Raw genomic sequence first — 15,604 nt, 5'->3', positions numbered from 1 at the left:
TGCCATTTGGGATGAACATTTGGGAGGAAGAACTAATAAAGGCAAAGGTAGTATGAGATGGAAAGAAACACAGGAGAAGAAGAAAGTGAGCACAAAAAGGAGATAGAAATAGGAATGTGTTTCCCTGTGCAGGCAAAAATACGTAGGGTAACGTGAGCATCTTCCCCTGCCCCCTGCTTCCTTAACCTCTCTATTCCACTGCCCTTATGCCAAATAGTCTTTGGATGGCAGCGTGCAACTAATATTCATCATCTTTGCTTTACATGAGACAGCAACACAGTAATTCTCCAATAAGCTCTCACAGCAGTAAGGAAAGGGACCACATTGGCCTTTTCACCAATGCTCAGTTTTGTGGCGTCAGATGTTCCATTTTCTTTTGTCTCTACAGCTATCTTTTCTAACCATGGACATACACTGTGAAAAACAGAAAGATTTTAAAAACAGGCACAGATGCAAGCAAAAGCCACACAGGCTATAATTACACAAGGCAGTGGGCTTTTACCACTGCAGCTATTCTGAGATAACTCCTCAGCTGTATGCAAAGGAGCGTACTCCTCTTTCACTTCCTTGAATGCCCTTGTTGTTCTTTCCACAACTTTCCTATGAGGCAGCTACCGACTTCATTGTTAATCGATAGTCTTAAGTGGAACATAGCTCTGTAAAGCCTGAAGCTGCACCTGAATCAAAGCTGCATTTGTTCTGTTGTGTTACAGTCTAGAGAAAACAGGCTGGTTTTCTCTAGACTGAAGGAATATTAGCTCAGATCCGTATATGTCTAAAAACAACAACAGACATTGATGAAGTCTGCAACTATACTATACTTGAATTAATTTGGTGTTACCAGAGATGAAATTTTGCTTAAAATTAAATTTGATATCTTTAAAAAATGAGAATTTCTTGGTATAGGTAATTTCTCATGTTAGGATTTGTAAATAAATGAGATGATTGCACTAAGTACCATGGCCTCCCTCAAACAACATATTTAGCACAGATGAGTTCACATCAACCTTTTTAAATTGCAAAGTATACCATAATTTTTGTCCTGTAAATTGATGTATTAATGTTCTTTTCCTTCGAAAGTTGCACATAATCTTTTGCACGCAGTGACCTCTAGTGGAATTGAATGAAACAACATGGATACTGTTATGAGAGCTGAATTAATTTCAGTCAGAAGTAGACTTCCAGATCCAATGTTATGGTATTGATATGCATATAGAACATTGTATGCATTGATACTGTTACCTGCTTAAGAGCGCACACACGTACCATCTGTTTGATTATATGCCAGATTGTTTTATGGACTAAACAAGCAAGCAAGTCACGAATATGAAAGAGAAAAACAAAAATGTTCCCTCAACCACACAAAATAAATAAATCTAAAGAATTTAAAAATCTTCCCTGATTCCTATGTAATTTTTCTTAGATTTTTCTTTGTGTTTCAGTTAAAAATGTTAGCCCCAGTACATCCCAGTAACCATCTTTCCCTTCTCCTCATTTTCTGTACAATTTGAATGGATTAAAAGTTTTAGCTTTAGAGCAAGAGGATTTTTTGTCCAATTTCTCCCAAGCTGGAGGATAAAAGAAGAAGGTGGAGTAGATCATTACAGAAAGTCAGTTATTAATGAAATTTCATGATGACTGGCAATGTTAAATCTACTTAAAGGGATTTTAGCTCTGGAATTAGTTAATTCAGCCCTTGAATATTAAGAATTCATTCTATAGGCATCTTCACTTATTTTAGGAGGAAATAATCTCTGGTTCGCTTTGGACAAATAGAAATTACCATCTCTTTGTCGAACAGACCAGTTTGCCTGACTTGAAATAAAAAGTGTTAACAGTTTGCATACTACAAACATTTTTTTGTAAAGTGCCTCGCCACCTCTCTATGATTCCATCTGGTACACAGCTACGTAGACCTGTTGTTCTCCATCCACAAATATTATGCATAAGTTGCTACTTGAAAAGCTGAGTTGCTACTTCTCAATATCAGATACTTTTAATATAAAGGATTCTGTAATAGAATCACAGAATCACAGAATGGCCAAGGTTGGAAGGGACCTCTGGAGATCATCTAGTCCAACCTCCCTGCTCAAGCAGGGTCATCTAGAGTATATTTCCCAAGATCGCATCCAGGTGGGTTTTGAATATCTCCAGGGAAGGAGACTCCACTACCTCTCTGGGCAACCTGGTCCAGCGCTCAGTTACCCTCACAGGAAAGAAGTTTTTCCTCAGATTCAGATGCAACTGCCTGTGGTTCAGTTTGTGCCCGTTGCCTCTTGTCCTGTCACTGGGCACCACGGAGAAGAGGCTGGCCCCATCCTCTTGACACCCTCCCTTCAGATACTTGTACACGTTGATCAGATCCCCTCTCAGTCTTCTCTTCTCCAGGCTGAACAGGCCCAGCTCTCGCAGCCTTCCTTCACAGGAGAGATGCTCCAGTCCCCTCATCATCTTGGTAGCCCTCCGCTGGACTCTCTCCAGTAGCACCATGTCTCTCTCGTACTGGGGAGCCCAGCACTGGACACAGTACTCCAGGTGAGGCCTCCCCAGGGCGGAGTAGAGGGGCAGGATCACCTCCCTCCACCTGCTGGCAACACTCTGCCTAATGCACCCCAGGATCCCATTGGCCCTTCTGGCTACAAGGACACACTGCTGGCTCATGCTTAACTTGCTGTCCACCAGCACTCCCAGGTCCTTCTCGGCAGAGCTGCTTTCCAGCAGGTCAGCCCCCAGCCTGTACTGCTGCATGGGGGTTATTCCTCCCCAGGGGCAGGACCTTGCCCTTGCCTTTGTGGAACTTCATGAGGTTCCTCTCTGCAAATCTCTCCAGCCTGTCGAGGTCCCTCTGAACGGCAGCACAGTCTTCTGGTGTGCCAGCCACTCCCCCCAGTTTACTATCATCAGCAAACTTGCTGAGGGTGCACTCTGTCCCTTCCTCCAGGTCATCGATGAATACATTGAACAAGACTGGGCCCTGTACTGACCCCTGGGGGACACCGCTAGCTACAGGCCTCCAAAGTAGAGATTTTGTAGAATTTAACTAATTTGTTTTTAAAAGTGCAAAGCAAATTTCTGAAAGGAATACATGCTCTTAGTCATATATATGTTAGATCAAATTTGTCACATTGTGGCTTTCAGTGTTTTAGTCAGGAAACCTTCTTAGTGTTATATTAGTCATTTTACTTTCAAATCATAATTATGTCAATACCAATGTCTCCAGATCCTACTGCTTCCTGCCTAAGAAGTTGGTGATTCATTTGAATGCTTAGAATACAAATACATTTACATACGTGTGAAAGGAAAGTGAAGTATTAATGAATTATTAGAGAATTTCCAAACTGTCAATATCTGCAAAAGTTCACATTATTCATTGTCAGTTACATAAAATAACTATGACAAAGGCATCAGTTAATTTGAAATACAAAGATTTAAAGGTCTGTTTTTTGTCCATTCAGCTCTTGTCTCCACAAAACCTTTCTGAAACAGCTTCTTTACTATATTTTTTTCGCTATGCCTCTTCAGATTTTAGTTACCCATTTCAGTACTCCAACCCTGTTAACCAACTTGAAAAGCAGTGAAGTTTACTAACCTTAACAGTGACTTTACCGGACTTTAAGAGAAGTGTAGGGGCAGGATTCAGCTCTTCAGTAATGCTATTTTGTCATTGCAGATGCAATTATCTGGTAACTCTTACGGTGCCAATTGCAGTCTGTATTCCCTCGGGACAGTGCTGGTCAGTTTGAGCTGTTTCAACATGTTTACAATCCTGGTGGTAATTATTAAGTTGATACACACCAGGCTCCCACCAGGTGGCAATAACACTCTTCATTCTTTAAAGCATTTGCTGCCTTTTAGATAGTAAAAATATATATTGTGTACTAATTAGAGGAAATAAAGTGACATATTAAAATGAAAATGATAGAAAATGTGATTTTCCTGAACTCACAAGCACTTACGAAAAGTGGGAACAGGGTGCAAAGTACTGGGCAATATCCAGTATTAGGGTCTTAGAAGCTATTTCAGTATAAATACAAGCAATACGTTCCACTTAGTTCCTGTGAAATTGAGATTAAGTTTGCCTTTTGATGAAACTACACAGAGGAGACAGTGTGAAATGCTAATTTTCTAATGGGAGTTTAAACTACACGCGGGTCTCACAATTTTAGCCGAAATTTAGACTGATCAACTCCACATCATCAGCTACAAATTAAATGCTCTTTTTTTTTCTCTGCAAGTGCTGCACAACTGTCATATTCCTATCCTATATTTCTGGAGGAGAAATACATATACGCATGCCCTGTAAGACTTGCATTTCCCAGAAGTGCTGGACTTGCTGCACACTCACTTTTCCCAAGTTCTGCACACGGTCAGCAGTTTTTGTACGGCACGTCACAAACATACTTCACTTGCAGCCCTGTGCACCTGCTTAGACCAGTAGTACACATTTCACACGTTCAGGGTTCCCAGATGTATTGCAACCCAGTTGGAGCTACTGGTCTGACAGCATGCAAAGATCCTCAACCAATGAGAAAAACCTTCAGATTTCTCTTAGGAAAGTTTCCGGGAAGGAAAAAGGGCATATCTCAGGAAAACTAAGATACTTAACAGTTATGGTACCTCAAAACTAGTTTCACAATAGTTATCTAATTTCGATTCTGGATTTGACACTCTTTAGAGCTCATTAGTAGCCTCAGCAGCACTAACATAGTGAGAAGAAAACTTCACTGCTACTGTTCTTGTTCAGCAGGATGGATTTGACCTCAGTCACTTGCAAGGGCCAAAGGCACCGCAGCACTCGTCAGCTTGTGCTGAATATTCTGGCTTCAGTTATGTTTTCCTGAAATGAAGAAATTCATGAATCCAGAAATAGAGAGCAAGCATCACATTTACGAGTGTCAGGGCACAGCATAGCTAGATGCTCCCTCAGGGATGGGGAATCAGGACTTAAGCATGACAACACAGCTGGCAGGGCAGGGGCCTTGCTGTCCCGGGCCTGTCCCGCTGTCCCCAACACCAGGCAAGGTGACAGGGCACATCCCACATCAAGCTGGGGAGTCAGTCCGCAGGTCAGGGTCAGTCCAGTGACGGTACCCAGCATTAGACACAACACAGTGATTGCTGGGCAGGTTGGCTGTGATGAGGTCAAGTCAGCCCGCAGGTAAGGGTCTGGACCAGCAAGGTCCTCAGCCAGGCACAGCTGTAGAGAGACACACCTACAACACAGCTCAGGCAGGGACTGCAGGCCCAGCACTGAGCTCAAATGGAGCCCATGGGCCCTCCACCCACATCCTCTGCCTAGGTGAGGCTTGTCAGGGCCATTAAGGCCCATTAGTGCCCCAGGGCCCTGACAATAGGTTAGATGGGAACAGAGAGCAGGTCAAGGTCACTCTGACCTGGAGCTGGAGAAGTATGGGGACACAGACTTCCATTCACATAAGCCTAAGTGCCTTTTTCATGCTATAAAAAGTCAGGACAAAAGGCTGTAAAGCCTAGAGATATGAAAAAGTAACATATATGCACGTACAATTTCTGCTATTAACTATTTTTGCTTTTAAATCTTTTTGCTGTAAAAAATTGAATATAGCTCGGCCCCAAAAGCTCCCAGTAAGTGAAAGCTCTAACAACCAAATCGCAGCAGAGTACCAGCATCTCCTAAAGCAATGCTGCAACCATGTATGTCAGCGTTTGAGAGCAGGTCACTCTAGCTGGATCGAAACAGGAGCACAGTAAACGTTCTCAGTTTTAGTGTGTTTGTTAGTCAAAGCTCCATACTGAGCAAAGACAGAGTAAGTTTCTTTCGAATCGGGGCCAGCTCTAATACCAGTAGCAATACCCTGATGCAACTGAAAAGGGCAGCGGATATTTTCAAAGTTTGACTTGATTTCTTCAGAAATGATACTTCTTAATCCAAATAAGTTCCTATGGGTCAAGCAATATCTGGTGGGCAAAGAAATCAAAGAGAAGCTTTCCGGAGGAATTTGCAGGAGGCTAAGTAGACTCTGTCTGTATAGAATGGAAGATGGACAAGAGAGATACTTGCGCTTTATTATTTCAGAGAACAGCTTCTTAACATTTTTTAATTCTAATCAACAATTGTAAGGAGAATATTTGATCACTTCTTGCCAATTTAGCTGCCTCAGAGGAAAGAAAATTGTAGACCTGGTGAGGTAAATCACTGCTGACTGCACACAGTAGACTGCACACAGTAGACTGCATCTTGGGTCCAATTACAGGAGCAGGGAAAAGAAATCCCTTGATTCCACCTTGGCAGACAGACATCTGACTATTTGAGATCACAGTCCTATACAATGACACTTGGAAAAAACAATTAGACTGAGAGAATAAAATGTCTGATACCTTTAACAAACTTCAGCTTCCTGCAGGTTCAGTTTTTCTACCTGCACTAAATAGCCTAGCATTAATTCACAGAAAGGCTCTCAGGGGGCTTAAAAGGTCTCAAAAGCTTTTATAATCCTAAATATGATTTGTAACTATAGTTTGATTAATAAGTAAAAATAAATTTTCAGAAAAATTGACTTAGCTTCATTCAGTATTTGCAGATGAAACTGGAACAGCACTGGAATCATGTTTAGATTTTCAGACTTTTAAGAAATATTTCCATATGCCTTCAGAACCACAAAATCTCTTTCCAACTCAAAAGTTTTGGTTCTAAAAGCTGCATAAAAGGTACTCAGTTTGAGAAGACAGATGACATTTAACAGTACAAGAAAATTAATAATACTTTCAGTGTTGACTCCTAATTTCATTCTTTTTCTCACAGTAGTTCAAAAAAGGAAAACCAACAGTCCAGTAAATGCAAAAAAATTTTTTTGTTTCTTTTAAAAGAAAGTGCTATGCTGGTAACTGGTAACTTTCTCAGATTAACTGACTTCTGGATAATGCTAGCAGAAAATAGAGGAAAAGGGACTTTAAATTTTCAGCTTTTGAAATGGCTGAACTGTATAAGCATTGAATCATCAACATGAAAACAGAGGCAGTAAGACTGGCAATATCAAAAAAATAAGGTCAAGAATAACAAAGACTGACCGGAGATTTAAAGAAATTATCACAGTCCTGCTTTTGCTGTAGACTGAAGCACAGGAGCCACATTGTTGTTTACAGCCCTGTTGTGGAGTGCTGGAACTCGACGAAGCGTGGGCTGCCACCAGAATCAAAGGCGGTAGCTCTTTGTAGCTCAGCAGCTCTACAACCCTACTCTTGAGAGAATCAGGCCAGGAAAATGGGAACATGTTTCCTTCGATTCCCAAAGGCTTCTGAAATCTACTCTATAAACCTGAAAGTTTATAGTTCCTGCTTGGAGGTCCTAGGCCACCACAATCATCCTCTTCCTCTGCAGGGGTGGAACCAGACTCGTAGCATCAAAACAGATGGGAGATGAAAGGACAGAAAGAGAGACCTATTGCAAATGAGCAACTATTGTTGTTTTAGTGGTTAATCTGATCACATCAACTGGATTGGAATAAGTCAGTTTTAAAATCTAATGCTCATCACAATGAAGCAATTGTTGTACTTGGCCCAAGACTGTAAAACCTTGTTGCAGAGTCAGGTTCATGGCACGCAAGGTCAGGAAGAACAACAAACTCGCAATTCAACTGCTTTCAAAACTGTCTTTTAAGTTTTAGACTCTACAAACAGCAGAGAATGTACAGCTGAGTGACAAAAGTGATAAGGAAGCAAGGGACATCCTTCACTAATAAAATAAAGCACCATAATTAACTTCAAATGCTGCACTGATTTACTCTAAGCTGAGGATTTGGCACAAGATACCTTATTTCTTTCCTTTCCTTTTTTTGGGAAAAAAAAATCTGGAGGAAAGACCTGTGAAATTGCATAAAGAGTGATGAAAAGCAGTGCAATCATTTACTGTTACTAGGCTCCAAAAAAAAAAAAATCCCCCAATAAAACTGAAATGCAAACTAAGCATGCAGCAGGGAAAACACAAGTTATGAAAGGCAGAGAGGCAAAGGAAGAAACACATATTGTCTTCAATAGCTACTACACAAGATGAGCTATAGAGAAATACAAAGTGATGGCTATTACCCAAGAACTTTTATTCAAGATTATGTAAGCTATCCTTGTCCATTTATCCAGATACTACTTCTATAACTTTTTGTAAAAAAGGAAAAATCCTCTTATTCTTCATACTTGCATTTTATAAAGGAATAAAACCATGGGGTATATACTATATAATTATCAAATTGCTAGCCTTTAAATTATCCAGTTGCTTTTTTTTAAATTAACTTTCTTACCCTTCATATGCCTTTTCCCAACTTCTTTTTAATTCACAGAGTTCAAACACCTTACCTGTTAAAAACTAAACTGAAAGTATATTTCACAGTTTTCCTTCATATGTCTGAAAGAAAACCATACTGGCATGAGAACCAAAACATGTTATTAGATTTAGCTATGACTACCTATACCAGACCTGAGGTTGACAGAAGTGGAGGATGGAGTGGAGTTATACAACATGCAATGAAAAGGGGACTGCACAACCATGGTATACTGGGTAGTTATCAATAAAATAGACATCAGCACGGTTACAGCTCAGTTTTGCATGGCAGTTTTCTATGAGGACTAGGGAAGAAATATTCCCTGCATTTCCATGTGAAACAGAGCATCAGCAGAATAATTCTGCTGCCACAGGGTATTCTTTAAATCTGCTCCCATAGGACAGAGGAAGTATTTCACCCTAAATCCTGACAAATTAACGTGTTTAGTTCTTCTTGAAAAATGTGTTCCTCTGAACAGTATTTTCCTGAATGTCTCCTTCAATCCTCAAAGCTCTTTTAAATAACTTCCTTAAAGGAGAAACATGAAAATAAGTTGTTTGTGTTTTTAAGTTCTCCAGGCCATAGATCCTTGTACGAGTGTTCCTCTTCTGGCACAGAATTTAAAGGCTTCAAATTGCCAGTGAAGATGCACAGAAAGCTGTTGCCTATGCTTCTAGTCATCCCGTTCCCAGACAGATTCAGCATCAGAATAGGAAGTTACACGACAGCTCTGATAGTCCACACTCCAAAGTTGTAAAAAAAGTACCTGAAAACACACTCTTGCATGAACACTTAGGAAGCCTGGAATCTGGAAGAGGCATCCATTGGTGCTTTCGTTCTCTTTAATCATGCTGTTGTTGTTCGTTTTTTTTTTAAATCCTTGCTTTAATCATTTCATTGTTACATTTCTGCCTTATAAGGTTACGATTTTCAGGAGTTGAAGAGAGAAGACCAACACTAAGATTTTTTATACATCCCGCAGTGATGGAGAAGAATCAGCATTGTAATACAGTAGGCTCTTTTAACCCTATACAGAAATAAAGTCATATGTTTCAAATGAATCATGTCAGTTTACCTAGACATAGACATAAAAAACCCCAGCATTTAAAAAAATGGTAACGTTGAACAAAGCTTATCAACTCAAGCATTGCAAAAGAGAGGACTGGCTGCTTGGCTGAGGTTTTGAAAATGAGAGGGTTGTATTTCCCGACCCTGCTTCAATTTAAAAAAAATCTGTTAAAATTCATTTCCTTTCTAATTATACTACCAGTCATGTGCAGACACAAATATCTTCAACCTACATGAAGTGTTCAACAAGAAATATACATTAAATAGGCTGAGTTGAAATTATTCCAATGTCCAGGCTTTGTCATCTTTGTTGATCTTAATCTTTCCAAGAAACATTAGCATTAGTAAGGAATTATTTCATGTACCATTAAGATACAGTCACGTCTGTGGTGCAGTATGGTTATTGTTTAACAAATAGATGTTTAGCACAAATAAACAATGCAAAATAAACATTCCATCTAGCAGGGACAAAACATAAATTTGTAAGTAGGTATACCAGTATGCAGCTTTGTCAGGATACCCCAGGGAACACTTAGTTTTCAAGCTGTCAAGAACTTTCTGAAACGGTAATCCTCATATAATTTAGAGTTCTGCAATGAGTCAGTGATTTTGGCAGAAGTAGAAAGTTATGCACAATGAGTGCCCCCAACACCCAAATATTTTAAGCATTAAATATTTTAAACTGAATGTTGTTAAATGTACAATACGAACAGCATATAGAAAACAAGGGCAGAAGAAAGTCAGTATTGTTGTTTTACATGGCATACTAGTATTTATGAATCTGAAGATAAACTCCTGCACAAAGCAAAATTCTCTTAGGAGGACAGAATCTCAAATTGATGCCAGTCTGTGGCGTTCATTGTTTTCCAACTATTCTTCTAGTTCTTCCTGCTAAAGTAATCTCTGATGTTTGAGGAACTTGGGCATTTCTTCCTCAAACCTTCCAAAACAAAATCAGTAAAAAGACCCCAGCAACACTCAAAACTACCTCTTTATTTAAAAAAAAAAAAAGGTCTTCCTAGAAAAAGTTGATGCATCAAGACACATGAATTTGTTTGAATGCTGTCATGGATTTTATACAGAATAAAATTTTAAGTTGCCATAATGTTTGCTGTAAAAATGAATAATTTTATTTAAAATAGTTGGACAGCATGAGTTCCCATGTTAGATATGAAATACTATCTACAAGCAGAGCAAAAAAAAAAATCAGCATCACAAAATGACAGCTGTGGTCATCAGAAATGTTTCATTAGTGATACATTGCGCCCCCTTCTACTGATGATTTCAGAGTAAACATAAAAAAATGCAACTGCATGAAAAAAAACCAAACACTAAAATACAGACTTGAAAATGTGGCTTTCTCTACAGATTCTGAAATCAAATATACCCTGTAATTTACATTTTGTTAAATACCAGGGAAAGAAAAAAAAAAAAGAGATTGGGCTTCCAAATTTCAGTGCTGAATCAGACAGCCATCCTAAAAACATCGTGCTAGTTTCAGGCATCTCTGCGTATGCTTTAAGGAGCTTCCTCCGTGGAATCACTAAAATCAGTGACTTCAGCGCAACAGTGCCAAAGCAGCCAAACAAAAGGGCCTTTTCAGGACATGCCTTTTCCACTGTAACAGCTGAAGCCGTCAGTTACCCTGTGTTCATACGTGGTCACCGTTTCATCCTCCTGTTTAGCTAAAATAAACAACAACAAAATCCAGAAGGGTGAAGACCAAAAGTGTCAGCTAGTGTATATTAAGTAACAAGTAATTGAGGCATTATTTGCTGAAAGGAGAAAATTGCCGCAGAGGGTTACAGAGAGACCACGTTAAACAGAACAAACTAGGCAGGCAACGCTTTTAACACTTTTGGGCAAACCCTGATTGCACGGACGAGAGGGACTGCGTACGTGGTGGGACTCTGCAGGCGCGTTCAGTACCGGTGCGTGGCCCCAGGAACTCCCACCGCTATTGCAAATACATCTCATGGACACGCGCTCGCAGACTTCCTCTGTACTCTCACTTTGCAGCTTCAAGCACCCTCAGAGGATGAAAGAGGACTGTAGCATCCGCTTTGGTGTTTAACTTCCAGCCCTCACAGCTCTGTTATAAAGCAGCGCTGTTTCCAGACATGTACCGTTGCCTCCCCCCTTTTCCTCGGGGGCGTTCCTCACGTCAGTGTTTAAGGGAGTTGATCTAAGAAGAGAATTTCAGCCTGAGAAGCTTTATTCTGCAATAATGTCACTTGCTTCCTAATGAGAAACACAAAGGTTGTCCTACCTGTCAAGAGTTGTGTAAAACACCGCTAAACTGAAAACAAACATACTTTCACTAGGGGGAGAACTGGCGAAGAGCAGGCCGTGAGTCACCAGAAGACACGTAATTCACGTGCAAAATGCTTCCTTAGGGACAACCCCTCCCTCCCCCCCAACACTTACGTGCACGTATGATGCAAACTACGCCTGAGACATATAAACAGAGAAGAGTACAAGCCAAAAATTAAGCTACCGCAATAAAGAACAGCGGCCAGGAAATTCATATTCCCCTTATCGGCAACGGAGCAATAAGCTCAGTGAGGTGTGTTAACTGGATGCCACCCACGAGCAGTCACTGGCAGTAGGAGCGGGGACGGGCGGGCTCTGCCCCTAGCTCTGCCCCTCGCTCGTTGCCTTGCCTCAGGTATCACTCACATTTACCATTTTCTATAGCTCCACTTCTCTATCTGTAAGAGCTACTTAGCTATGTTTCTGAAGTACCCTGTGAATCATCAAGTATGGCAAAGTGTTGGAGAGAGGTAGTAGCTTTTATCAGGCAAAGTGATACAGTTGGAGAAGAGGCCATCCGAGCTTGTGGACGCACAAGCGCTCCAGGTATTACTGAAACATTACAACGTTTGTGAGAATTTCAAGACAAACAAAAGCCCATTTGAAATTCAACCTATCAGTTTTCATTAAACATTACTGGTACTTAAATTTGGCACCCTTTAAATTCCCCATACTAAGAATACAGAAAACAACATTAAATGCTGTATCGGTAACATTTTTTTTTCTACCTCTCTCCCCACCCCAAGAGCCAGGCTGATTCTTTCACTAACAGCAGAATAAGATAAAAGCCCCAAAGACAAAAGACATTAGGTTGTAAATAAAGGCAACCCCCCCCCCACCACCAATACGTCTGCTTCTACCTAAGAGACAGAAGTAAGCTGCAACGTCAGGTATAAGTGTGGTCTCTCCTAACTCTGGACCACTTGCCTTTGTGGTTTTAATATCCTTTAGTATAGGTCTGGGTATATTTAAGCAAACGTTGACAAGAAACTATCAAAGCCGGCTTTTTGTGTGTGTTATCTATTCCTGTCCACTACTAAAATGCAATTTTAATACACTTGCATGAGTTACAGATACAGTAAATGCTTCATTCTGAGCTACACTTCCTAAAAATACTGCTCCTGATGAAGAAACAAATCATGTTATTCTGCCTTCCAAAATTCAGATGTACTTTTCATAGAGGAAAACTACCCGTTTCCCTCAATGGAATGAGAGTTTATCCACATGGCTTAAAACAAACAAAATGCAACAGCTCGCACAGCCCCCTACTGAGGAATTGTCCTCAGTCACTCTCCTGCTTGCTTTGTTAACTGCAAAGGAAATGATAAAAAAAAACAAAACAACAACATTATATGATTACAGAAAACACAGGCCTGGAAGCGATTCAGAAACAATCCTCTGCTTCTTCTCTCCCTATCCTAACGCATGATCCATTTCTCTGTTGGAATTCATCCAGGAAAGATTTAACAAAATGACTCTTCACTTGCAAAGACAATCTGCTACAGTTCTTCACTCATCTTACCATTAAAATGACTTGAATAGACTGCAAAAAAAGAACAGAATGAAATTTAATTGGAGCAAACACAGGATACTGCATTTTTTTTTTTACATAGCTAGCGTATGATCTAGGATAGGATAGATCAAAAAGCCAACATAAGAAGAATAACTGGCTAGGTAGCAGTGCATTAGGGATTACATTAGATTACAAACTGATAAACCGAGAATGCCATTCTATTTCAGATAAAGGCAAGCACCATCTTGGACCGTAAAGCGCACAGGAGGTAATCCTTCCAGTGCTCAAGGCTGCAAGGCCACAGCTGTCACGCTTCAAAAGCCAGGTCTATACTTTCAGAAAGATGTGAATCATGTGGACAAAGTCTAGAGAAGAACAGAGAGTGATCAAAAAACTTAGAACTTAGGAAAAAAGACTGAAAACCTAATCCATGGGCTGCATCAAAGAAGATATTTCAAAATATGTAAAATCTTCTGCAAAGAGAATGCTTTTACTGTCCGCAGTGGAGAGTGAAAGTATAAATTAAATTGCAGCAAAGGAGATTTAGATAAGACATGAGTTAAAACTTTACAATAAGAATACTGAAACGGATCACCTGTAAAACCTTTTTTTTTTTTTTTTTTTTTAAAAAAAAGAGGCAGTGATACAAGCATCTGAAAGGAAGCCAGCATACCTAGGTATGAGGGAGAATGCCTTGGAGAACAAGATGCTTCAGACAGCAAAATTAAACTAGCAACATTTCATCCACTTCTGATTTTCAAGAACATTCTTTTATTCTTCAAATGCAAATTGTTTCTCAGCTTACCGAAGTTCTGTAAACTGCTCTTCTTTAAAGAGGGCGCGACAAGCTTCAGAATTGTAATACGTGTTCAATTCTATTTGCCTTCTACAATATATCACTTAAAAAAAAATTATGACACTTAGAACACTCCCTTTTTGTTTGCTGCCTCTGTTAATCCCATGAAGCTGCACTAAAAAGGTGTGCCTTTTTTTTTATTTGTACTCAACACGGCTGAGACTACTGATGAGCCAGCATCTTGCTTATTTTAGTGAAAGCCAAATCTGGATGTCTGATAATCGTAATGCAATGCTCACTCAAAATATTACATAGTTAATACAACAGTTGACAACATATGCACAATTAACAATTTAAAAGCCAGTAATACATTTGTCTTTTATTTATTGTACCTTTATGGACATACATACATGAATCATTGCATTAATTAACCTTCATGAAGTAAGAGATTTGCTGTTTACACGTGTTCAGAGCAACATATTGTGTTTTAAGCTAAAATGTCTTATAGCAGAGTGGGGAAAATGACACAAATCTTCAAAACACTCGAGGGGCACAGGATCAAAGGACCAACTTAGTGCAGGCTGCCTTTACTCGTCGCAATCCCGCCTTGAACTTCTTTTTGGAGGACTGGCGGGAGCAGGGAAAGGGTGCATGGAATTTGTTTTTTCTTTTTTTCCTCTTTTAAGCTACTTGTCAAGACTAATAAAGTGATTTCATTAAAATGTGCTCTTGAGGATTTCTAAATTTTCTAGGCTATAAATTTTTAACTCACCTAATCTTTCCTCTGGGCCACTCTCAAAGCCTTCAGAATACGCTAAGATTTCTTAAGGCTAGGGCCGCAAGGCACTTGAAATGCCTCATACAGGAGAGCACCCGGAGAGAGCAAGCTACCAAAATACTTCAGCACTGCCATACCCTTTGGTAGGTGCTTGAGGAACTGAAAATTCCTTTGGAAGTTTCAATTCAATTTTTCTACCAGCTACTGTTCATTTTCTGAAGCTGTGAAATACTTTGCATTACGCTGCCTCACGTCGGACACCTCAAAGCATTTTATATACGCTGTGCTTGATCCACTCCACTCGAGCAAGAGGGGGTTCTCTGGGGCACAGGGCAGTCTACGTTCCAAACGTAGCTGCAGAGATATCTTAAAGAAAAAAGGAAGGAGAAAATAATGCGAGATTCTGAGCATCTTGCAGATGTCCTGGCTTTGCCAGATCAGCCTGATTTTGTACGATGAGCTCTGGGATATTGAGAAACAGTGGTTAATTGGCCTGCGTTTTTGCAGATTTCATTTAGTTGGGCTTTGGGAAATGTGGCAAGACTCTGTACGGGGAGTGAATCAACTTGCATAGAACGCCTGCAACAGCAATCTATCATCTCAGCTGCTCTCTTTCTTAAGGAAATCATGAAGCATAACCAAAGGAAGAGTCACAGGGTGAAAACCCTGTGTTACAAAGAGACATGGCTAGAACTAGGCCGTGGTTACCTGCGTGGAGATTAACCAGGCTGCCTTCCAGGACGCAGCACAGGCGCTATCCCACCAGGCTGTGAACTTACTAGTGATAGCTCGGAGACCTCAACAGTCAGCACTATCGCTGACTACCCTTTTCTCAATTACAAGTT

The 15,604-nt window shown here is 40.2% G+C and overlaps 1 protein-coding gene across 1 annotated transcript in view; it reads right to left on the bottom strand.

The window, feature by feature from the left end:
- The window catches only part of WFS1 (wolframin ER transmembrane glycoprotein), a 64,869-nt gene that overhangs the window by 41,239 nt on the left and 8,026 nt on the right, over positions 1-15,604 (bottom strand). The window lies entirely within an intron of this gene.

Source organism: Struthio camelus, chromosome 4 (assembly GCF_040807025.1).
Source record: "Struthio camelus isolate bStrCam1 chromosome 4, bStrCam1.hap1, whole genome shotgun sequence".
NCBI lineage: Eukaryota > Metazoa > Chordata > Aves > Struthioniformes > Struthionidae > Struthio > Struthio camelus.
This window is presented reverse-complemented; position numbering and strand designations above follow the sequence as displayed.